The 27,155-nt window shown below is 33.7% G+C and overlaps 1 protein-coding gene and 1 pseudogene across 3 annotated transcripts in view; one reads left to right on the forward strand and one right to left on the reverse strand.

The window, feature by feature from the left end:
- The window catches only part of GRID2 (glutamate ionotropic receptor delta type subunit 2), a 1,466,011-nt gene that overhangs the window by 944,245 nt on the left and 494,611 nt on the right, over window positions 1-27,155 (forward strand). The window lies entirely within an intron of this gene.
- On the reverse strand, window positions 13,149-24,847 carry LOC140623529 (carbonyl reductase [NADPH] 1 pseudogene; annotated as a pseudogene).

Consider the following 27,155-nt stretch of genomic DNA (forward strand, 5'->3'; position numbering starts at 1 on the left):
TACTGAATTTATAAAACTCAAAATCAACCTCTTAAATAATTTTAAGAGTACTGTGAATAAGTTTGTGGATTGCTAGCTCCATTTATAAATGGGACAGTTCTTTCATATGGACATTAACACATATACACAATGTCTTCAGAGATACTATCAAGGGAAAGCATTACCATGCAAATAATTACAATACAGATTTACTCAGATGTGTCTAAAATTAAAGTTCCATTCCCAGTATCCCCATGTATCAAAAAGAGTGAATGGATTTCCAATTGATGAACTGTCAAGTTGTCAGTGTTTATTCTGCTGCCAATGGCTAAGTGTATACAATGCCCGAAGCCTTATCACTTCGAGCAGGGGGACTGTCAGCAATCATAAACTAACAGGCTTGTGTCTGTTTGGATTTGAATGTGAGATTTACCAAGTCCCAAATTTTGGACTAGTCTCAGTTCTCTTGGCAGTGTATGAGTGGAAGTTTCATTTTTCTGAATTTGGGGTGAGAATGAAGGTGAAAAGAATTATCTAATTTTCACTGATGTTGATCAAAACAAAGAGCTTTTCTGCTTTGATATTTTTTTTACATGTTCTTTTACTTTGATGTAAGGTAGTGTTTCTTTCATTCAGTAGATGGTACATTCAAGTTATTAGACACTGTACCCTTGAAGATAAATTTAGGTAAATCTCACAGCCAAATTTTTAAATTATCAAGGTTTTATATATTCTTAAACTTTCTCCAAGAATGTTTGTTCTTTTTTCTGTTCATCAGTGCAATATTTCCAAAAAGAGAAATAATAACATCATATCCAACCTCCTAAAACTAAACTTATTAGAATGTATTAAAAAGATTAAATTACAACTTTAATGTAAAGAGTCAATCTGTGTTTTTTTCCTTAGAAGAGAAATTCTCCACAATAGTTGCTTTTTTGTTGTTTTGTTTTTGCTTAGGTGTCTGAAGTGTTGTTTGTTTGGTGTGGTTTAGCCAATGCTACTCACTTTTTATTGCGGAGATGGAGTTCTAGCATTAAAATTTAATAATCTAGACCTAATGTCTATGAACTTTACCACAAACAGGAAAATAAGGCCAGGAAAAAAAAATAAATTGAAACTGATTTCACAACCAATCTTAATTGCATAGTTATGCTTAGTATCCTCATAAAATTGTTTTCTCATGTAAGCTGATGAAATAAAATGGTACAGCAGAGATATTGTAGCTCCTAGGTATAATTGTGTCTCAGATAGGTTTGGAATCTTTACTCAGATTCTCCTACATTAAATTCTCAAATATAAAAACTATAGTTTTGTATTCTTGGGAAAACTTAATGTACTGTTTTTGCAAGGGTATTATAAATTTTGAGATTGGTCCACTTTTAATAAACTAAAATATTTTACAGGCTTGTACTTAGAAAAGGAAAGAACAGTTTTACTTTCAAATAGCCAATGATTAAATGTTGTACTGGTATTCTTGAACATTGTATTTGTATTCTGGTTCTGCAATATCTAAAATAGCATTTACTTTTTCATATTTCCTTGCTTTATGTTTCCTTAAAGCATTTTTGCTCACTGAAATTATACGCATATACAAGTATACATACAATCTTCATATATGTGTATATAGAATCTATATGTGCACACACAAAAATGTAATGCAATACTTATTTATGATAAGTTTTTCCCCTTACAATGTCAGTGAAACAAGAATGTCTATTTCTTCCTCTGTCCTTTAATGCATGCATATAGTAGATGCTCACAAAGTATTTAGTGAATGAACTAATGAATTCCTGCACAGATCATCTATAAGATTCTTCTCTGCATCTATAAATATAGCAGCCATATTTTAATTCTAATTAAAAATATAAGTATATGCACATAAACTAATTGCTGACATGCCACATTAGAAAATGAATGTGTGATCATACCCTTTCCATCACTGTATCCTCAATCCTTAGCAGAGTTGTCCACTTGGCCACCAAAAATACAGCCAATTATTTTAGAGGTTAAGTAAGATTATATATACTTTATTTTCAGAAATTCATAGAGCATAGGGAACTAATGGATTGATTATTCCAAACAAATAGGTTAATTTTTCTAAGCAAAAGGGAAAGACCCACAAAAGTGTAAGGTCATTGGGAATTATTGGCATTTGTGAATCAAGATTACTTTCTAACTACTAGGCTAGTTTCAGTATGTTGTAATGTGGAAAAGTACATAGCCTTGGCTGTCAAATACACCTAGGTTGAAATTCTGACTGTGATCTTAGGACCACTAAACCTAGCCAGTCTCAATATTTTTGCCTATGAAATGTGAATAATAATACATATCTCTTAAGAAGGGTATGAGGAGTAAGTGAAACTATTTTGTAGGTTACATATTGAGGAATAATTAAAATCATGTCAGTTTGTAAGGGCAGTAACTATGTGATTCATTTTTTTATGTAATTCATATTTAATGCCAATAGAAGAAATGCAGTTTAGTTACTATTTTGACTAGAAATTTCCATGTAAGGTGGGGAATGTAATTCATTTTAGATGTGATTGACAGAGCATTATATATGACAATCACAGTGATAGCATGAAACATTAACCTTTTTTGTCTCATTTAATGTTCTTTCTGAATCTAAAATTCTACATGTCTGTTAATCAAGACTTGGGACCATATACAATTTGATGGGAAGCTAATAGCAGAGAATCTGGTAGCTAAAATAGCCTGCATAAAACCAATCTTTATAATTAAGCCCATTATTGGAAAATCTACCACCCTATATACTGTCATGTTTCTAACTATGAATTTATATCTTAGAAGGTTTCTATCAAGAGAACCTAGAAAATGCTGTGAATTGACAATGTGTTGTGAATACAACAGCTTTTTCCCCTCCCACCCTCCTTTGTATATAATACACAATCATGATAAATTTAGCTCCATCAGCTTTATTTTGCTGTGTCTTCAAGAAAATATTTTGCACCACAAAGTAATGTGATCCTGAATCTAGTACCTTACAAAATGTCCAGTGTGTTAGAGCCTTAAAATTATTAGCCTCAGCAGTTTCCTGAAGTATAGGACAGCTCTGCACTCCTGAAAAATAAGTACTGTGGACTAGATCATTTCTGCTTTGAAGGAAGCTCATGTAATATTATTACATAGAAGAGAAAATGACAGTTGTATCCAATGATGTTTAGAGTTACTCTGACCTTTCTGGAGGATTTAGCTGTTGCCTGAATGGAGAGGATTTCTGAGGGAGTCTTGCTTCAGGCAAGCAACATATACAGCCTGTTGGAGAGAGCAGGAGCTATCTTTTTAGTGAAATGGATGATAGTGACTTCTCCAGCATGGAGCAAAGAAGCCTGATAGGGTATAATTCCCATCCCAAATCTTGGTGGAAATAAAATCAAGAACTTTTCTGGAAGGACTACAAAATCTGGATTATTTGGTTGGTATAGATTACTTTTCTACTTTTGAGGGAAAGACTTATTTTGAGGAAAGTAGCTGCTATTGGCATGTAGACTCCCAGGAAATGTTTAGATCTGGATCTGTATGTACTCATAAAGAGACTCAGAATGTGTGGTTCATCTCCAGTCCACATCCTGAGTTAAGAGTTCAAGCCCATATCTGATACACAGGAGGCAAGGTTGGGTTTCCTTTTTACTCTGTTGGACAGCACCCACAGTGAGACACGTTGGAATCTGCCTTACTCACCCACACACACGCACACACTTGTAAACACACACACCACCAATAAAACTCTAATCTAGCCCAAATTCAAATACACAGCGTGGTAGTGTATACTAGGCACTGAACCTCATTTCTAGTTTCAGCCACAAATGATGATTAATGTCCAAGACCCACTACCCAAGCAATAATCATTAAGGAAATCTAAATGAAGAATACATAGAATTGAGAAACATTTGTTCATATGTCATATGTAATCTTTTTCCAAGTTCTCACTGTATGATTAAACTTTAAGTGGCAGATATCAAAGATTTATTTCAAAGAGGTTGCATGAATGGGAAAACAGTGACAAGATGACATCACACAGTGTAAATCCTTTGTCCGCCTATGTTGGAAATTCATAACTGACTGCTTTGTAGTAAAGTGACTGATGCTATGGTAAGTTCAGTTAAGTCATAATCCCACAGGTTTGTCATTGCATCTCAAATTATTTACTTTCTCTCTCCTCTGAATTTCTCCACAGTCAGTTAAAATATTTGATTAAATATCTCTTATTCCCTCAAGTCTGTCTGGACTTCAGGGGATTATAAATTCTCCTTCAACAGGAACTAGGTTTTATTTATTGGAATGATTATAAAAATTTAAATAGTCTGGGCACATAATCTCACCAAATTTGCTAATAGAGTCTTCATAACGTATTTGTTTGGTGACCTTCATTCAAACTAACGAATATTGTGTTGATATCAGTGATGAATAATTGAAATTGTAATCATGGTTTCTACTGACTGCTGATTGTATTGCCTCTTATCTGTCTTCCCTCTCCAACCCCAGTAATTTTATTTTCCTTCATGGCCCGGACACCTGATACACTAAAGCTAGTCAAACACCATTAAGACTTTAGTCCAAATTAGGTTGTTCTACAGTAATTAGAAAATGGAGATTCATATTTATTCATTTCTTTAGAATAGAAACTACATTATTAAGAAAAACTTTTTTGAGACTTTGGGTTGGCTGGATGTATAAACGGTTGCCCCATTTTACATCTCTGCTATCAATTTGAATATATTTCCTACCAAGTTTCCTTCTTGACAAAAAGATGGTATATTGCAATAAAAACAACTAATACAATTTATTGCATTTCCAAAGGGCAGAAATCAATGATATGTGTGCCAAAAGCAAAATATATATTGACTGTGCTAAAGATAAGCATGTGTTATTTGGCAACTGATCGTCATCCCCAAAAGCATGGAGACTATTAACATATGGTTGTGAATGGACACCATGTTTTTCATTATACTCCTGGTTTTTGAGGGGAGGATATTAAAATACAAAGTATTTTTACTGAGATCATAAGCCCATACCAATCATTAATGTAAACATGTCCTTATTTACCTGATGAGAAGTATTTCTGAAAATATTTTTCTCTTTAATAATGCCCTTTTTAAAAAGTTTATGCAACCATATGATCATGCATACAATAAACATTGATTTTCAGCTATGAAAAATGAAATATAGTATTATCTATTCCAATTTAACTGTAGAGTTCAGTATTTAAATATTTTATATTTAAAATTTCTTTTTAGTTATTTAGATTGATAATCTTGAAATAGTGGCATTATAGGCTACTACTATTGTTACTTTATTTTCTATGGTTTCCTATATTTTCTGGATTTTCTGCAAAGGGCATGGAATGCTATCACAATCAGAAAAAATAAAAAATTAGTTTTAGAAGTTTTATTTTTTTTAACTCTCTTTGTACTTAGAGAAGAGAAATAATTTCTGAAAGTTTGTCAGAAGTATACAAGTAATTTCGACTTTGAAGATAAAAGTTTTCTTGCCACTGATTTGAAATAGAGTCCATCCTCTAGACCTAGCATTTCATGTTTCATCCCTATACTATCTTGCATTCATAAAGTATTCTGAAGAGCTATTTCTTAAAAACAGCTAAACAATTTATTTCCAACTACTTTCCATGACACCAGAATATACAATTTATTTCATAAATATAGATATATTTATAAGATATAAATATATCTTATTTTATTTGAAGTAGGACTGTACCATGATTGAATTAATCTGTAGCTTTGCTTATTAAGCATTCCAATTTTAGATTAGATAAAAAATATCTAATTTTGCAGTGTGGCAATTTTGCATACATAATAAACCTCAAAATTCTTGCCATAACAAAAATTATTTTTAACATATGAAATGTGTCTTTAGATGATTTCCTTTGGTGAAAGTTTGAAAGTAAGAACTCTGAAGAAAAATCTCTAAAAATTATAAATTTATTTGTTCTAATTTTTAAAAATAATATGTTTTTATTTTTCCACAGAAAAATTAGTTACTTAGATTTTATAAGTAAGTAATTAATGTAAACTAATTTACAGTTAAAGATTTTCGTATTAACAATATCTTATTGAAATACAAATACTCATATTGTTTTGTTTATATTTTGGGATTAGTAGTTTTGCTGAATCCCAAATGTTTACTGACCATTAAAAAAGTATATTAATGATTGAAGAGGTAATAAAGATTTTTAAAAACTAATAGAATAGGCCATGTCTTCTTCTTACTCTGGTTTGCAGCTTTAATAGAAACTTAAATCGTTAAATATATATAATTTCAAATGTTGTCACACCCTAAAGAATTGAGATAGGGATCTCTGGGTGGCGCAGCGGTTTGGCGCCTGCCTTTGGCCCGGGGCGCGATCCTGGAGACCTGGGATCGAATCCCACATCGGGCTCCCGGTGCATGGAGCCTGCTTCTCCCTCTGCCTGTGTCTCTGCCTCTCTCTCTCTCTGTGACTATCATAAATAAATAAAAATTAAAAAAAAAAAAAGAATTGAGATAGACAGTTTTTCAAAGTGATAGTAAAATATTTTTATTCCAAAACAAAGCATTATTACTAAGATACACATTAGTATATTATCATCAATTGTGTTCATGCCATTTAGATGTTGCTGATACATCTCATGTTCCCTGAATTGTACTATTTACCTTGCTTACCTCCACTTCTTGATAAGGCTGCAAATATTATTTTGAAGAACTGTTTTTGTTTTTGTTTTTGTTTTGCTTTTTTACTTAAAATTGTCAGCATTTCACCAGGACCTTAAATGTCTTTCTAGCAAATTATTTATGGATTTAATAAATAATCTATCAAAGCTGTATTGAAAGCTAAGTTTGTAGAGTTTTTTTCCAATATGGAAAATAAATGTTTGGAAATGGAGATGTTCTTAGTTAATTACAGACACTTTTATTAATCACAGTAATTTAGATGCAATAAGGGGCTTTTACACTTACTGACAGTGAACTTTGATTTTAAAATATTTAATAAATATACCTCAGCTGTGTTATTAAATTTCATTGTAACAGTAAAATAGCATTTCTGCAAATTTTTTAAATAATCAAATGTGAGAAATGAATCTCATTAAACAAGAATTCTAAAAATATCTTGGATTAATATAGATTACGCCTTGATATGTTTAATTAATAAAAATGAATGCATCTAGCTGAATTTTATAATCATTCTGAGAAAGTCACTTAATGCTCATAAGGAGAAAAGTACTTATCTACTGAAAATGTTTTCAAGTAATTCTTAATCAGAAGCTTGGAAAGTTCTATCGCCTTGGAGTACCTGAATAAAAGACATTTTTGTGGGTCTAAATGGAAATGTATTTGAAATGCTTTATTTGAGAATTTCTTCTCTAGATTCATTCAAGTTTGATATGAATCTATATCCCAAGCTGAGATGGGAATCTTTCAGTTCCAGGCTAATGCATTTCAGAATATCTGATTGCAGCCATTTGAAATAATAATAAGATTTGAATAAGTGTACTTTCATTAAATAGGAGACACTATCTTTTAAGATTGTGAAAAAAATTGTTATAATTCTATCTCCCATACAGAAAGTGTTATATTAATAGATATTTTCTCTTACCAAAGAAAATTGGAAACTGGGAAATTATTCTTGGGACAAACAAAACAATTATAATTCAGGTACTGGATTCTTATCCCTTGTGATTTTTATGGTGAAAATCATATTAATTTCTATTTCATCTTTCTTCTTCTGTGATTCAAGCACCCTCAATCTCTTACAAACAAGCAAAAAGTTTCTGGCTTTTAGATGTTTTATCTTTTCTAGCTGTTCTATTGGTATTAGATAAACTGATTATACAACAGACTCTTCTATATATTCTCTTTGTTTCTTATAATTGTATTAACTGTATCTACATTAAAAATAGATGTATGAATATTTTGTTCATTCCTAAACATACCCGACTTTTTCTAAGTAGGCACATTTTTTCATCCATCCCAAACATTTCTGAGGGATGACAGAATCAGGGAAAAATCAACAGCCATTAGGTGACACATCTCTATCTTATGTATCTAATACCTGTGTTCTGTGGGTTGAATGGCTTCCCCAAAAGTCTTTAGTTTACTAGAAAAAACAAGACCAGACATCTAGTTCAATCTAATCTAGTTTTGTTTTGTCTTTCTACTACATTGGAAGTTCTTTCCACAATTCCAAAAAAAAAAAAAAAAAATTATTGAGGTCATTGAGAAAACTATGTTGCAGCAGAAACCAATGAAGAGATTAAATACTTTCATATTAAAAAATAAGGCATATTAATATTATTTATGTGCATTTAATAGTAGCCACATGCAAAAAGAAACGATGATGTTTTATTATTTCAGAGTCATGTTTTGAATCAAGGATTCAAAGTTATAGGGAAACTTGGGACTCCTGGTGGCTTGTCTGCCTTTGGCTCAGGGCGTGATCCTGGAGTCCCGGGATTAAGTCACACATTGGGCTCCTTGCATGGAGCCTGCTTCTACCTCTGCCTATGTCTCTGCCTCTCTCTCTCTCTCTCTCTCTCTGTCTCTCATGAATAAATAAATAAAATCTAAAAAAAAAAAAAACCCACAAAGTTATAGGGAGACAAATACGGCTTTATGCATGTTTCCTTTATTTATGCTAAGATTTGAAAATCAGCAGGATGATGCTCATCTTCACCCAGAATATCTTTAATTATCCATTAAGATGCCTCATATTTTGCTGCTAATTATGCAGTGCCACATGTAGACTCCAGCTTGTAAAATCATCTGAACAGGAAGTATTACCCATTGAAGCTGTAAATAACCTGCAACTAGAACATGGATTTATTTATTGTCTTCTCTTTTCTATAAACAGATTGTAAGTATGTAGAAATAGTATAGGAAGGAAGAATTAGATAGTAGGGCTCTACTAGAAGAAGTAAGCCCAGGTTAGGAATATTAGTAAGAGCTGATGCATTAAGTAGAGAAACATTAAGGCAGTGGAGCCAGGGAAGATACCTTTTCAGAGAAAGGGAAAAAGGATTAAAGGGAGAAGAGTACAATAGATAAATTTTGCCTATTTTACCTTTTTATTTCAAATTGAGCTTGGTTACATTCTCAGATTGTAAGTATTTGCTCTATTAATGTTGAATAAATAAATGAAAAAAGGGATGATGATAGGGAAGAATACCTAGAAGGCAAGTTAGTTGGCTTTATAGTACTTAATATCATGTAGAATTAAAGTTCAGAACTGTTAATATGATGTTAAAAGGTGGTCCTTCATATTTTTTACATGTAGCCATCCAGTTTTCGCAACAGTATTTAAAAGATTGTCTTTTCCCCAATGTGTGTTTTTGCCTCCTTTATCATAGCTTAATTGACCTTATTGTGGGTTTATTTCTTGGTTCTCTATTCTGTTCCATTAATCTGTCTACTTTTTGTGCCAGTACCATACTGTTTTGATTACTACAGCTTTGTAGTATAGCGTGAAATTTGGAACTGTGATGCCTCCAGTTTTGCTCTTTCTCAAGATTGCGTTAGCAGTTTGGGGCACTTAGGGGTTCCACACACATTTTAGTATTTGTTCTAGTTTTGTGAAAAATGCTGTTGGTATTTTGATAGGGATTGACTTGAATCTATAGATTGCTTTGTGTAATCTGGACGTGTTAGTAATATTAATTCTACAATCCATGAACATGGAGCATCTTTCCTCTTGTTTGTGTCATCCTTCATTTATTTAATCACTGTTTTATAGTTTTCAGGGTACAGGCTTTTTGCCTCTTTGGTTGAGCTTATTGCTAGGCATTTTATTCTTTTTGGTGCATTTGTAGATTGTGTTAATTTCTCTTTCTGCTATTTCTTTACTGTGTATGGAAATTCTACTGATTTCTGAGCATTAATTTTGTACCCTGAAACTTTACTCAATTCATTTATTACTTCTAGTAATTTTTTGGTGGAGTCTAGGCTGTTCAATGTATATAGTATTATGCTGTCTACAAATAATGACAGTTTAATTTATTTCCAATATGAATGCCTTCTATTTTTTTTTTTCTTGTGTGATTGCCATGGCTAGGACATCCAGTACTATGTTGAATAAAAGTGGGGAGAATGAACATCCTTTTCTTATTCTAGACCTTAGAGGAAAAGCTCTGGTTTTCACCATGGAATATGTTAGCTGTGAGTTTTTTATTTATGGCCTTTATTATGTTGAGATATGTTCCTTCTAATCCTGCTTTGTTGAGAGTTTTTATCATGAATGTATATTGAATTTTGCCAAATGTTTTTTCTGTATCTATTGAAATGATCATATGTTTTTATGCTTTGTTTCTTTTAAAGATTTTATTTATTAATTTGAAAGAGAGAGAAAGAGACAAAGAGCAGGGGAATGGGCAAAGGGAGAAGCAGACTTCCCGCTGAGCAGGGAGCCCAATGCAGGACCCTAGGATCATGACCTAAGCCAAAGGCAGACACTTAACCAAGTGCCCTGATTTTATGCTTTGTTTTGTTTATGTGGTATATCATCTTGATTGATTTGAGAATACTGAACCATCTTTGCATCCCTGAAATAAATCCCACTTGATCATGACAAATGACTTTTTTATGCTTGTTATTATTTTGTTGAGGATTTTTTGCATCTATGTTTATCAGGGATATTGGACTGTAGTTTTTGTTTGTTTTTTGTGGTGCCTTTGTTTGATTTTGGTATCAGGATAATGCTGGCCTCATAGAATATATTTGGAAGCTTCCCTTTCTTTTTGATTTTTTGGAATTCTTTGAGAATATGTATTAATTCTTCTTTAAATGTTTGGTAGAATAGACCTGTGAATCCATCTGGCTGTGGACTTTTATTTTTTTTTAGTAGTTTTTATTTGGTTTTGTTTTATTACCAATTCAATGTTGTTACTTGTAAGCAGTCTGTTCAGATTTTCTATTTATTCTTGGTTCAATTTTGGAAAATTATATGTTTCTAGGAATTTCTTCCATTCCTTTTATGTTTTCCAATTCATTGGCATATACTTTTTCATAATGTTCTTTTTATAATTCTTTGTATTTCTGTGGTGTCAGTTGTTATTCCTTCTCTCTCATTTCTAATTTTATTTTTTATTTTAATCTCTCTCATCTTTTTTCTTTTTTTCTTGATGACTCTGGCCAAAGGTTTATAAATTTTATCTTTTCCAAGAACCAGCTCTTGGTTTTATTGATTTTTTTTTCTTTTCTTAGTATCTATGTCCTTTCTTTCTGTTCTGATGTTCATTATTTCATTCCTTTTACTCATGTAGAGAGTATTATGCTAAGTGAAATTAGTCAGAGAAAGGCAAATACACATGATTTTACTCATAAGTGATTCTAAAAATAAAAACAAAAACAAATGAGTAAATAAACAAAAAAGCAGAATCAGACTTAAAAATACAGATAGCAAACTGAATGTTGACTTATAAGGGGGGGGTGGGAGAGATTGGCAAAATGGGTGAAGGGGAGTGGGAAATACAGGTTTTCAGTTACAGAATGAATAAATCATGGAAATAAAAGGCACAGTAGTATAATGAATATAGATGATCAATTAATGATATTGCTATAAGTTAATGGATATGTCCATAATTAGGCACTAAACTCCCAGAGTATTTGACCTCTCACCAGCTAGTTTTCTAGTACTTTAAAGAGGATATCAATATGCCTTTTTAAAATAGCTTTAAATATGTATATTATCTTATTTTTTGAAGTATCATTAATGCATACCTATGCCAAAATATATCAGTGAGCATACTCTAAACATATGCACCTTATGCTGCATCAGTAACATTTCAATGAAAAATTTAGAGAAGTATGTTTCATTGCAGACCTAATTATATAAATAAATATAAATAAATAAAAAGTCTTTGATCATCAAAACTTATATTTTTATGTAAAGTCTTTGATTATCCAGATATATATAAACATACGAAGAAAATAAGATATCCAGTTACATGTTTTACCTCATATTTTACCAAGAAATGTGAATGTAATGATCATATGATTTCCTAATTAATTTTATAATGCAAATTAACTAAATAGCTCTTTTATACTTGCATATCACCACTTTTGGGCTTCTAGTTGTTTTCTTAATTCTTTGAAATGGCTATATTTAATATTATCTAAGTAATTCAAGGTGTGTATTAAGAGTATTTGCATTTCTGCTGCCATCATCATTAGTAAAGCACAGTTGAATGTATTAGAAGGGTAATAGATTTTTTTTTTTCCAAACGTAACACATTGCCTATGAGATATCAAAGTCTGTAGTTTCCTTTATTGGTTTATATGGGAAAACTTAGGTGAATTAATTTTTTATGTAGGTTATATTTGTACAAACTGAAATTAGCTTTTAAATTATTCTCACTTTGTTATTTAGTTATATATAATTCATGATTAGTTTAGAATTATGTTATAAAAAGTATTGATACTTTGCCACACTTGAGAGGGTGATTCTCACTAGCCTGTCTAATCAACTATAAGTCCATGGGGTTTATTACAAAATCAATCTTATATTACTATATTTTGAAAATAAAATTTTCTTTATGCTTTCAATTGCTTTTTCTTATTCTCTATATTATCTGTATAAGAGGAACTATTATATGATATCAAATTTTAATAATCAAAACACACCTTTTGGGCACATTGCCCATAATATTTTTTCAAAAAAACAAGAAAATCCTATAATGAATAGAAATAATAGAATATTAAAATATAAGATATAAGAAAAATTAACTAGATATTTCTTTATTTATTAGAAATTTGCAACTTAAAAGGGTGCCACCCTTTGCATACTACTACATTAAATAATTTGAATAGTTTTTTTAATAAATGAATATTTATTCATCTCTGGGTTCATGATTTCATGTTTTCTGTCCCTGTATTACAGAAGAAATCAAAAACACCTTCATGCAATTAGTAGCCTATTCTAACTCCATGCTAATAGGGATATGTTATACATTTTCTTTTCTTTCTTTTCTTTTCTTTTCTTTTCTTTTCTTTTCTTTTCTTTTTCTTTTCCTCTTTTCTCTTCTTCTTTCTTTCTTTCTTTCTTTCTTTCTTTCTTTCTTTCTCTTTCTTTCTTTTGGCTTATTATTGAAAATGGAAGAATCCTTTTGGTCAAAGGAGGGGGTTATCCTAAAGGGTTCTGTGGATGAAGGCCTGAATTAAGCTCACCATTGTTCAACTTTTTTTTTCTCCGTAAGAAACTCTCCATGAGGCCCCTCAGAATCTGAGGGCAAAAGGGCCAAGTAGACAGGGGTCTCTGCTCCTACTTCGGGGCTCTTAGGGGCATTAGGTCCTGCCGTGTCTGTTCTCACCCACCCAGGGCAGCAGGCATTCAGGAGGATCTTGTCACCTCTCCTCTGCTCACTCAGCTTCCTGGCATGGATTCTGGACAGGACAGTGACACCGATTTTTGTCACTCCATAGGCGGTATCAGGCCAGCCCTCATGCCTGTGCACGCCTTTCTTTGTGTCTTCCGTGAACCTGCTCAGGAGCCCCTCCAACTCCCCCTCTGTGATGCCCTCACTTCCGAACTCTGCTGTCGTTCTGGGCTGCAGCTTTTAAACTAGGGCTCGGACACTCACCCCGCTAGACACGTTCACCACTCTGCCTTGGGCTTTCGTTAGAGGCAGCAGTTCTGTGCACACGCCTCAGGGTCCAAAGAAGTCTGTTTTCCTGGTCACTTCTGCTTGCACGCGAAACGGTGTGGGATCATTGTCTCGAAGGCGATGGCCGCGTCGTTGAGCAGCAGCAGGTCCAGGCCCGCGTGCTCCTTGCGCAGCAGGTCGCGCAGGGCGCGGATGCTCTGCTCCTGGTCGATGCCAGCAGGTGGGAGCGCGGGCTCCGGCCCTCGGCCTGGAGCTGCTGCACGGCCGCCCGGCCCCGCGCCCCGTCCCGCGCCACCAGCACCCAGACCCCAAGAACTGCCGGCACCGGCCGCGCCGTGGCGAACCCACGCCCTTGTTGGCTCTGGGCAGCAGCGCCACGCGGGGGCCGCCGACAGGTGCGGCGGGGGCGCCCGGGCAGAGCACAGCGCGGCGTGGAGAGGCCACCTGCAGGTGGGCTCGGAGTGTTCGCGCAGGCTTCCGCGCCTAATTTGAGCAGATTTATTTTATTTTTTTTATTTATTTATTTTTATTTATTTTTATTTTTTTATTTATTTATGATAGTCACAGAGAGAGAGAGAGAGGCAGAGACACAGGCAGAGGGAGAAGCAGGCTCCATGCACCGGGAGCCCGACGTGGGATTCGATCCTGGGTCTCCAGGATCGCGCCCTGGGCCAAAGGCAGGCGCCAAACCGCTGCGCCACCCAGGGATCCCTTGAGCAGATTTAATTAAAGCAAAAGGGAAGAGGAATTGAAGCATCAACCGTTACTTATACTCAAAGTATCACTGTTTTATGTTTTATGTGACATCTGTTTTTTGCAGACACTAAAAATTACAAAAGCATTGTTTTGTAACCTAAGAACCAGTCTTATAATATGGTAGTCATGAATACTGGTTTGTACTTGAGGGGCAGAAATCCTACTCCTCTAATAGGCTGATTATAGGATTATTATGGAGTTTCTGGTTCCCTTGTGGCACATTTGGGTGAAATGAATTATAAACTATGTTCCCTGAAATCCTATCAATATAAATATAGAAACACAAGATACACAAGGTGGCAAGAATTACACTGCAGAGATCTTGACTATACTCAGCAGTTTACATCCTGGGCTCGTCCTTACTGAAATGTTGGCTTGTAGAAGCAAAAAGACAATCACCGAGGCCCAACCAGCACACAGTTCTGTGACCTACGTGTAGGTACTTGGGCTTGAGAATAATGAATGATCAGTGCCAGACTGAGCATCCTGTTCATCACACATCCCTGGGACTGGGATTAACTATGCACTGACACAGTATACATATAATGAATCAACAAATATATGTCTATCTTCTCAAATTTTAAAGAATCACCCGTGATGAATTTTACAAACTTCACTCCCAAAGATTATAATTGAACACTTTCAAAGGGGCTCAAAATCTGTATTTCTAACAAGTTGGTGTCTACACTTTAAGACACACTGATTTATAGGAAGCTTCAAAGTATTTAGATATATTGGGAACTACCAAAAAAAAAAAAATGTGATCACTGCACCTAAGTGTTTTTCAGCCTCTTTGTGGGACTAGGCATGTATACAAGTCAGTATTGATGAGAGGGTCTTATAAATGTCTATCTACTGTATTACATGGTGTGAGTACTATGTGAGATTCTATAATTTTGCAATCACTAAGTCTCGGATTGCCACGAGCATCAGGAAATAATAGACGAAAGGATAAAGGAAACTTCCAAATGGAATAAATTATATACAGAGATTAAAAAGGTGAGAGTGGGCATGATATGGTTAAGGGGCCAAGTCTTGAATATCAGCTTAAATATATTGATTATAGTAAATTGAATAAATGCTTATATTAAAAGAGAAGCTTGGAAGGAGAGTATGTATTCCTATTGTGGAGAATTTTCATAGACACTCTAACAATGTGCTGACTACCCATCTGGCCATCTACCTAATCCAGAGGTTGGCAGACTTCCTTTATAAATATTTTAGGCGTTGTGAGACATTTATGGTCTCTGTTGCATAGTCTTTTCTTATGATATATGTATGTATGCATTTTTTATAATTCTTTAAAAATGTAAAGCTATTCTTAGCTCAAGATTGCGTAAAAAACAGGCAAGGGGCCAAACCATAGTTTTCTGGTCTTATTTACACAACTTCTGGCTTCTTCTACAAAGTGTTTGAGTGAACCAAAAGAATAAAATATATATTAAAGTATTAAAATGAATAATAGAGAATCAGTAAAAAAAATGATATAACAGAACTAAGTCAGTGTGTCTAATAAAGGAAAACTAAGAAGCAAAAATATCAAAGTACACTCAAGTCAACTAATATCATTAAGATATTTGAGTTTGGGAATTTGGTTCCAATATCTTAAAAGCCCAAAAAGACATAGTCAGTTACATAGGTCTTATTATTTTGGGGATAATAAAACAGGCTAGTCCCCTTTCTTAGCATTCCCTTTCTAAAAGCAGTGTCCCACAGATGACTTTATTCTTTTCAGTGGTTGTATTTGTAAACCAAATATAAATATGGCTGTTTTGAAATAATCTTTTGATAAAGGCTGATAACATAACTGTGAATGCTCAAGAAGGCAATTCTGGAGGGTATTGTAACCTTAATACATAGTATTTTAAGGTCCCAGGCTGATTCAAGAAGGAAACATAAAATACCTTGAAATTGGATGTTCTTCAAATAATTATACACATATATTCCCCACTTCAATTTACAGGGATTTTTAAATCATTTGTTTTTGTCCAATTATATAAGAATTACCTATTCCTTGTAGAAAGCTTGGTGAATAAGAAAAATCATCCATAATTTTAGTACTCTGAATAATATCCTTTTAATATTTTGGTGGGTTTCCATTATTATGTTTTACAAGCCTGTATGGATATATTTTATGGTCATAACTTAAATTATGCAAATATTCCTGTATTTTTGAGTGTTTAGGTTTTTTCCATTTTTACTCTTTTAAGTATTGTAATGAATGCAATGAATAGATTTCCAAAACTGAAATTGCTTTACTAAAGCATATAGCACTTTTTGAAAGCTTTTAAATGTTATTTCCAGTGTTTTCTTTTTTTCAAGAAGTTTCCCGTGCCTCAAGCAGCTATATGAGGGTGTCTATTTACAGAACTCTGCCTCTTTAGTCCACTTGTCAGTACTAGGGAGTCACATTGTTGTAAACTCTTGATAACTACAGGGGGAAAAATGAGATCAATTTGCATTTCTATTATTATTAGTGTCAAATAAGCATACATTTTCTTCCCCCTTTTTTTTTTGGTTATACATATTCCTCTATCATTTATATTTTGCAAGCATAGTATTTCTATCAGTTTTTGTTAGAACTTTCCATGCTAAGGTTTTTTACCCTTTGTCATTTTTTTATAATATTCCTCTAATGGATGATTTGCTTTTTATTCATTTTTGTTTTGACTCACAGGAAGTTGTAATTTTAATACAGTCAAATTCCTTTCCTTATGCTTTTATATACTAAAGTTTAAATAGTGAAAGCCTTTCTCAGCAAGAAACCAGACTTACAGAGACTTGCTCCTTCCACAACCCTTTTTATGGTTTGAATATCAACAATTATTTTCTCTATCCATCTTAAGTTTTTGTTGGTATTTTATGAAGAACTAAATTAATATTTTGGTCAAAGTAATTGAACAATTTTCTCTATAGTCAAAAATTCATCCCTTCCCATTGATTTGTGACGCCTTAAATAATTGTGTATTACATTTTAAATATGCTTAAATCCTAATATATCATATTAGGATTAAATAGATAATTTGACCTGCCTTCATGTGTATGTTCCTCAAACTAATTTCATTTGCCTTATAATTAGTGGATCATCTTCCCAGAGTCCAGCTGGATGATGATCCTGATTTTTAAATCTTACAGATTTTGATTTCTGTATCTTTTTTATGGGTTGGAGTTGGTAATTTGAAAAGGAATGTCAGAAACAACTATTCAGATAAAAACCATTGTAAAAAAATGAAACATTCTATCCTTCAAAAGCAGGCTACTACTAGTTTGTGACAAAGACTCTAAATCATTACAGAGAAACACATGTATCGTCTTAATGGCTATGGAATGGGAACATAAAAGTCAGCTAAAAGTGGTTTCAATTCATTAAAATGAATTTGTTTGTTTTTAGGCAGTTGAGAAGAGAGAGTCCTGTTTTGTGTCACTTGAAATTATTAACTGATCTGTGATGATTCTTGCTGAACTTGTTTTTTGCAATGTTATTAAAATTCATGTTACATTCAGGCAGCAAATAATAGGGATCCTATGTAAAACTCCAATTCAGTGCAGAAGGGATTTTTGTGCATAGATTCAAAGATCCAAGAGCAGTCACTGAAATATGTAAATAAAATATTATTATTTTTGGCTTCTTTATAATTTTTATCACAAGAAATATTGAATGCAATACATCCAATTATTATTCATTAAATATGACACTAGGAACCCAGTAGTTTAAGTAATTTATATACTTAGTAATGCTTCTGTCATTTTTAGGAATTTCTTTATTTGACATAGGTTATAAAGTGATCTTATCTGGATAAGGTCATAGCAAAATTATGGTTAACAAGATGAGGATTAGCTCCTTTGAAGCTTTAAACAGTGGCAAAAATAATCTTATTTTTTTCTTTGAAGTTAAGCTTTCTAATGAAACAAGCTGTGTGAGGAGATACTTTTAAGCCTTAAATTGAAAATTCTCTTGAGGATATCAAACCTAGAGCATATATCCTAAGTATGGGAAGGAGAAATAAGCTTCCTGGTTGACCTCTGGTTCCTGTGTTCCACAGTTGTTGTTGTTTCCCAGAGATATGCATTTAGTGCCTATGTTTATTCCGATTATTGCTTCTGAGTCCAATGCAAAGAGCTATGTTTAAGTTTGATTATGATTTTACAAAGTCCAATAAAGTTAAAATTATGTAAATTCCTGGTAGTCTCTTCAGGATTCCATTTTGCCTGTTCCCTCGTGAAAGTGTTCAAAGCTCATTTGGGCTCTAAGTATCGCTGTTGAATCAGGAGCTAAAAAGATAAAGTCCACAGTTTGCCTACAGTTGGAACATGTAAAAACTTGTCTCAATTTACTGAAAAACAAATCCATTTACAACAGATGGAGTCCAGGTGCTATCATCTACATGCTAGATTTAGGAAAATTGTTCATTTAATTTTTCTTAACTCCCTAATCTCTTCAATCCAACTATGTTGTGAACGATCTGTAGAACCACTTTATCAAATGAATATGAAGTGATTAATTTAGAAATTGTAGGAGATACTCATTCTATAGAGAGCCAACTGAAATGTAGCCTGTAACACTGTTAGTTATAGGAGAGAGAAAAAGAAATATCATCCCTAGGCATATTATGTGAGCCATCTGTGTTGTTTTTATATATCCATAATAGCACCACCATTCTCTCTCTCTCTCCTTTTCTCTCTCTCTTTTTTTCATACACATACACAGTCAAAGATTTGAGTTTATGACCTAAGCTGGACCAATCATGGCATCTCTCATACCAGCCTTGTAGATCCCATGGTCCAGTAATAAACTTGTCAGCCAAGATAAATCAACCAGAATTTTTCCCAGGATTTTTATAAGGGAAACCCGTGAGAAAGGGATCTCTCTCCTTTTGATCCTAAGCTTTAAGAATAAAAGCCCAAAGGTGCCTGCAGTCCTGCTTCTTGGAGATAACCAGACTGACAGAATAAAGTTGACGCTCAGAGAGAAGGTGAGAGGCATAGAGAGATTGCAAATGGTATTTTATTCCTGAACAATCCAGTAAATTTGGCAGGAAGCTTGTAATTTATGGGTAAAAGGAGACTTTGTTTCTAAATCTATTTCATAATGTGTAGATCATGTTCATTTCTTCAATAAATTATAGTAAAGGTGAGGCCCTTATGACCTCACCTAAACTTTACCACCTCCTCATAGGCCTTATCTCCCCGTATAGTCACATTGGGCTTCCCCATATAAATTGGGGTGGGGGGATACAAACATTCAGTTCATAAAAACAAAAAACAAATAAAAACTATAGGGTAAGATAAATATAGCTATAGGGTAGGGTGAATCTAAGACATCACAGGACTATATCATTAGCTGAAATAAGGTCTCCCACAATGATTTTGGTGAAATAAAAATAGATTTTAATTAGATATAGATTTTGTTAGGTAGTTCCTTCACCTCTTGCATGTTACATTTTACCTAGCTCAGGCTGGGGGAAGTCAGAGAAGATATAATTATACAAATGAATACATAGAATAAAGAAAGACCAATAACTTACTAAATTGCAGCCAGATATCTAAACTGGCAACTGGTATCTTGGTGAGAAAAATATAAAAGCACTAAACCAAAGCACATCCATCATCTCAGAGAGTTGAATTAAAAAAAGAAGAAAGAAAGGCTTGTTGCGTGATCTTCGGAACCCATATTCTGTTAGATTGATGGAGAACTGAGTGAATGGTTCTTCCTTTCCTGTGCCTATTTTCAACTGATGAGGAGAAATACAAGTTTTATGACTGAACATCATAAAATTATGATAATGATGGAATCTATTTCCTGAAACCATATTTCTACAGATATATAATTTTGAAATCAAGAAGAAAAATTAGCATGTCAGTATCTTTTAATTCAGGGTCATATCCAGACATAATGCAAGATAATTTTAGTCAATGCTAAGAAGACTCCATGTCTAGAATAAAATTGTGGTCAGCCCAATGCAGTAGTTCTTAAGCTTTGTTATACCTTTAATCACTTGGGTACTGTTAAAATAAATACCCAGTGCCTGCTTACCAACCCAGATCAATTAAATCAGTCTCTTGGGATGAGACCTGGCTTTTTAAAAAGCTTTCTGGATAATTCTACTGTGTAGAAAACCACTAGCCTAATGTTGGGGAGCCATGGCCTAATTTAGCAGTGAGTTAAATTCCTCATCTGAAATTAGAAGGCCTCGTCTGTATCGACTAAACTGTTCTTGTTAGTCAACATTTGGGTGCAGAAATTTCACATTAAGATGGACAAAGCTCACTAGAGAATCATCAAGACAAATAACAAGTCAAATAAAATCAAATATTACAGAGTGGCAACTGAAGATTGAAGTGTACAGTTGGGGAGGAGTTTAAGGAAGTGTAATTTTCTGGGACTAAATGAAGATTATGGACATTCAATGTTGTTCTTTATTTGTAAATTCTACTGAGGCAATAAGTCTTACTAAGTGGTCTCCCTTGAAAAACTAACTGGAGGATGTTGTCATAAGCAGCACTAAAGCAGAGAATTCAGTAAAACTTAGAACCCAAACTTCACTCAAATATCCTTTCAGGGACTCAAATATGTAGAAAAGAAAGTCCTGTTCTCTCTTGGGCAGATTGTTAATGAAGAAGAGGATCACATCCTGGGCTGCCTCTCAGCACACCATGGAAGGGACAGGAAAGAGTCGTTGCCATTTGTAGTAAAAGCCTACTTTTCCTGTTTCCCAGGCTTTCTGAGATTTACATATGATTTCTATAATCCTTTAGGAATGATGTCTTTGCCATAATCAGCTTCTGTTTCACCCTCAAAGAAGGTAGGCACAGCAGGATGTTGAAGTATTCAGATTCTTTTTCCCAAGTAAGCAAGTGAAGCTATTAAATTCCTCTAAGCAAGTATCTTTCTTGCATAGAGTAGTATTTAAGGAACTTGACTCTCTAGCAAAATGTAGTTGAGGAAGAAAAAACAATAGGCAAAAAGATGAGCTAGAAAACCAAAGTAAAAACTATTTTAAGGCAGTGAGGACCTAAACTATCTATCTACATGCACATGCTGGAGGCCATAGGATTTCACGGCTAAAAATGTAACAGGATGGTGAATTGAAAAGCTTTTTTGTGACATCAAGATGCAATACAGATGACTTTCTAAAATGGATACAATACCAAAACAAAAATTTGTCAGAGGAGGGGGCAATAACTTAAATTCTTAAGTGCCCTACTCACATAGAGAATATAAGTGTATTGGAAGTTAAGAGTTTTGAAGAATTTCTTTAGAGAAAGCTATTAGGTCACCATGAGTCCTTCTACTGAGGCACCCCACCCACCCAACTTCCACCACAGAGAGTTGGAGAAGGTTTCAGCCTCCACCTCAGTCAAGAGAGAGGGTGTGAGAGAGTCTAACTGGAAAATGTGATAGGTATGTCCTGTAGGTTAAAGGACAGAAGCCTAGTGGCTGATTCATACCCCTTAATCATGAGTAACTGATCTGTGATAGCTGATTGAAGGAGAGACTGATGCTACATTATGTAATATGAATTCATAGTGTTCATAGGGCAAGTTATACGTGTGTCCTATGGGTTAGGTACTAGACGTACAGAAGATAGAATATCTCTTGTCTGGGTCATTTTAGGTCCCATCCTAAAGGCTGCATATAGTAACAAATAGATCTCACTAGAGAAACTTTGCTAAAGAATCCAGAGGTACCGCCAGTATCCTAAGGATTGGGGAAGAAGAAGTTAGCAATCAGTGAGAATAGATACAAATTCTGTGTGATAGGAACATCCATGATAATGTGTGTTGGGAAGAGAAAGCTTAAGTGTTGTGGTTTCCAGAGAACCTATGAAAGTTGTACATCCAGGACCTGGAACATAAAGAAATAACTTTCTTGGTTTTCTTTTTCCTCTTCTGCCTTCCTGTGCTTCAACTGTGAAGGAGCCAGAAACCCCAGTTAGGAAGCTAAGGGGGCAAAAGTCATAAAATAGATGGTTAGAGAATGAGAAAAAAAAGTCAACCAAATGTCCTCAGCTGTAAATATCCAACCTGCATGTTGGAGGAGGGAGAGAAGCCTCAATATCTAATCTGAATCAGAGTTTGAATTTTCACTAAGGCTAGAGATTTTTAAATCACTGAATTAAAAATGTGACCATTAGTCAGTTTATTGCTTAAGACTAAACAGAGAAATCATGGGTCCTGTCTGAATTTTATCTGAGATTAAAAGAAAATTAACTATGAAGAATAAAAGGATTATGAGACGCACAAAAAAAAATAAGGTTTTTTAATGGTACTTTATGAGTGTTGCCTATGCAATTTAATACTTACAAAACTCAACGTCAATACATAATTGTTATAATCTGATCAAGGAAGGCATAGTCTAGTAATCACATTTATGTCTTTGTAGTATTTTGTAATTTCACACACATTCATTTATTTGAATACATATTCTGAAAATAGAACAGAAATAAGTTTCTCTCTTTTACAGAAGAATAACTTGAAGATCAGGCTAATAAATAGTATATTCAAGACATTATACATGTTGGAGTAGGTTTTGAAGTTAGGACCAGAATCCAGATATACTGTCTCTGAATATTACCTAAGGGCACAGCTCCTTATGTAACAGGTAGCCTTCAAAATTTCCCTAAAAGTTGTTTCTGTGAATTCATTCAGTTAAAATTATTGATCTTCCATGTACCAGGCATTGTTGAGGATTCACTATGGAAGAAATCAGAGAATTTCATTACTCTCATGGAACTGTCATTCTAAGGCAGAGGAGCAAACAATAAACAAATAGAACAAACAAATGTAAGGGTCCATCAAGTGGCAAATTTTGTGAAAATATAAATAAAACAGGATATGAGGGATAGTGACTGTTAAGAGTGAGAATTGATGCATGGTGCTCTCACTAAACTTTAAACCTTTAGAAAACAATCTATTACTGTTTTGCTCACTTTTGTATACAGACTAGTTGGCCTACAAGTTGGCACAAAGTAACATTTTCAGTCTTGCCATTAAGACTCAGAACTACAAGACTAGATTTGAGGAAATGAGAAAAATTGAAAGGCAGCTTGAATGTATTTATTACTGTAACTTCTCAGAAGGATCGCTAGCAGACTTAAGAAAAAAGAAGTAAACAGTTTTGAACAAATATGAGAGTTTGGATAATCCATGAATTTCATTTCACATCACTTTTCAATTTTATAAGGTTTTATTTAGCTCCACTGCAGAATTTTAGGAATGGCCACAGAAACTTAACACTCTAGTGAGTGAGAGAAACGAGTACCTTCTTAGCTCTGGCTTCCATTTACAAGAAGGAACTAGGAAACTTTGAAGCTATTCTAAGAATTACATTTCTTTGATAGGAGTGTTGGCTGTGCATAAATGCTGGCTCTGGCTACAGGACTAGAATCTTGAGAATAATTTAGCTTTTCAGAAAAAAAATATTGTGTCTGTGCCATAGAGTCTAGTCTGAGATTTTATTTTGTTTGTTATTTTCTGAAAAAGAAACCTATTCCATCTTCTGAATCAAGTTCAGATTTTCAAAAATATACCAGCTATTTTGAGTTATACTTCAAATATGATGATATTTAGTGTAAAATCCAGTGGTTTCAGTGTATTCACATTGTCCAGCCTTCACCATTATCTATTTTAAAGATATTTTTAACCTTAAATCTGAAGAAACTCTGTACCCAATAGAAGTCACTTCCCATTTGTTCCTTCCCCCAAACTCTGGCAACTGCAAATCTACTTTCTCTCTCTGTGGATTTGCCTACTCTGTACATGTCACATAAATAGAAACACACAATATGTGGGTTTTCATCATTGACCTCTTTCACTTAGCATTATACTTTCAAGACTCACCTCTGTTGTAGCATGGGTTGGTATTTCATTCCTTTTTATTGGTAAATAATATCCCATGGTCTGGATTTAATTAATTTGCTTATCCATTAGTTGATGAATATTTGATTTGTTTCCACTTTTTGGCTATTATGAATAATGCTGCTATGAATTTTTATGTACTAGTTTCATGTGACAATATTTTTTTCGTTTCTTATGGATACTTGGATTTTTTCATTTCTCTTGATCAACTATATGTTTAACATTTTGAGGACTACCCAACTGTTTTTTCAGTGACTGTACTGTATAACATCCCCATCAGCAATGTATGAGGGGTCCAATTTCTTCACATTCTCATCAAGACTAGTTATTATCTATTATTATTATTATTATTATTATTATTATTATTATTATTATTACAATCCTAGAGGGTGCTAGGTGATATCTCATTGTATTTTGATTTATGTTTTTTAGTGGCCATTATCTAGCTCAAATCACTAAGACTTAAGTTTTCTACTAAGATTTACAGTTTTAACTTCTTACGTTTAAGTCTGTGATCCATTTGGAGTTAATATTTGCACATTATGTGAGGGTGAGGCCCAACTTTATTCTTTTGCATGTAGACCTCTGGTTGTGCCAGCGTCATTTGATGAAAACAACCTGTTCTTTACCCGTTGAATGTCCATGGCTCCTATGTCAAAATACAATTGACTAAAAATGTGAATCTATTCTTCTGGACCCTCAGCTCTGTTCTATTATATGTCTGGCCTTATAATAATACCACACTGTCCTGATTGCTGTAAGTTTATAATTAGAATATGTAAGTCTTCAGCTTTGCTCTTTTTCAAGATTGTTTTGCATTTTCCAGTAAACGTTATGATCAGCTTGTGAATTTCTGCCAAACAGGCAGCTAAGATTTTTGATAGACATTGTTTTGAATCTGTACATCAAATTGGAGAGTATTACCATCTTAAAAGTATTGTCGTTCAATCCATGAACATGTGCTGATTTTCCATGTATTTAGATCTTTAACTCCCTTCAACAACATTTTGTAGTTTTCAGCATCCAAGTCTTGTACCTCTTTTGTTAATTTCATTCATAAATACTTTTTGATTCTAAGTGGAATTGTTTTATTAATTTTATTTTGGATTGTTTATTGTAATATACAGAAATATAATTGATTTTTGTCTATAATCTTGTATCCTGCAGCCTTGCTAAAGCAGATATAGTTTCTTATTTCTTTTATTTATAGTTTCTTATATATATTGCATATACTTGCTGATTTTAAATCAAATACAGAATAATTAGCAAAACTACTACTCCTATGCTTAAAAAAAAATCAGACCTTATAATAATTTAAGTATTTCTCTAATATCTTTGGCTTCTGTAGTCATCAGCAAATATTTTCAATAGATGCTATAAAGAGCAAAATGGATAGCAAAACATACCCCATATGATCCTGGCTCCCTATAAGCATATGATCTATTGGAAAAGATGGTGGGCACACATAAATGTCTTTATGCTATGAGCCAAAATCAAGAGTCAGTTGCTTAACCGACTGAGCTACCCAGGTACCCCTTATTTTGTTTTTAAGATATATATATTTACCTTTCTTTGTTTAGAAATAAACCTTTTGTTTTATTTCACTTCAACTTAGAATTGCTATTAAACAAGTTGAAAGTATTTAATGTGACTACTAATTTTACTTGCAAAATAGCTGCATGGTGCCACAGTGAAAAATAAATAGACACATGGCTCTAGCAAAGTTAGCATACTTGCAAATAGAGGATTACCAGTGGATGTCCTTTAGTTTATCTTCTTTTTTTGTTTTTTACTCTATATATGTAGTTTGTTGTTATTTATAATTTAATGTTATAACAAATCATAAGATACTTGGGCTTTAAACTTTTAGTTGGCAATTAAAAATAATATCACTTATGCTTAGTTAATATTTTAAGTGCTTATTAGCTATTTGTTATAAAAACTTTAAAATAACTATAGTTAATTTTTAAATATAGAGGTAATTTAAAATATATCTATAATGTGATTATTCTTTACCATTGCTTTCTAAATTTAGATACATTTTGACTATATTAGCCAACTGTAAATGTGCTATCCATAGTTTCATCACATCTATTAAATGAAAGAAAGCCACTCTAACTCACCAAGACTTTCATCTCCACCTCCACTCCATTCACACAAGACTTAGTCCTACAGTGCCTGCTCATCTTTGTAGCATTAGTTTCTATAATAGTGCCTGGTGTGTGAGTAATAAGTGTTTCTTTAATGAATGAAGAGACTAAGAAAGGGAAAATCTACTGAAGTTTTGAGGAAAAATAGAATTGAGTATTAAGAGAAGTTTCCAAAGAGAATATTAGGCAAAAAGAGATGCATAAGATTTCCATGATCAGAAAAGAGGGGACATATGAGATGTGAACAAGTCTATGGAAGTGAGAAGGCGATTGAATCTGAAGAAAGGGAGAAGATAAGTGTGATTCAATTAGACACAGGTGTGGGCTTTATCTGGTCTCCTGTCAAATCAGTACCCCCACCTATTGTTGGTGGGTTTTTCTCTCTCCCTCTCTTTTTTTAAATGAAGTTTTATTGGAACACAGCCATATCCATGTGTTTACGTATTATAATGGCTGCTTTTTGTACTATAATGGTGGTGCTGAGTAGTCGGGACAAAGACCATAGACCGTATGACCCACAAAGCCTGAAATATTTACTTTCTGGCTTTTTATAAGAAAAAGTATAGGGCACCTGGGTGGCTCAGTTGATAAAGCATCAGCCTTTGGCTCAGCTCATGATCAGAGGGTCCTGGGATCGAGCTCCACATTGGGTCCCTATTCAGCGAAGAGCCTGTTTCTCCATCTCTTTCTGCTGTTCCCCCTGTTTGTGTTTTCTCTCTGTCGAATAAATAAATACAAATTTAAAAATAAAAGGGACGTGTGCCAGCTCCTGGAGTAGAGCATCCATGAAAGCAAATAGTGA

The sequence above is a fragment of the Canis lupus genome, chromosome 33 (assembly GCF_048164855.1).
Source record: "Canis lupus baileyi chromosome 33, mCanLup2.hap1, whole genome shotgun sequence".
NCBI classification, from domain to species: domain Eukaryota; kingdom Metazoa; phylum Chordata; class Mammalia; order Carnivora; family Canidae; genus Canis; species Canis lupus.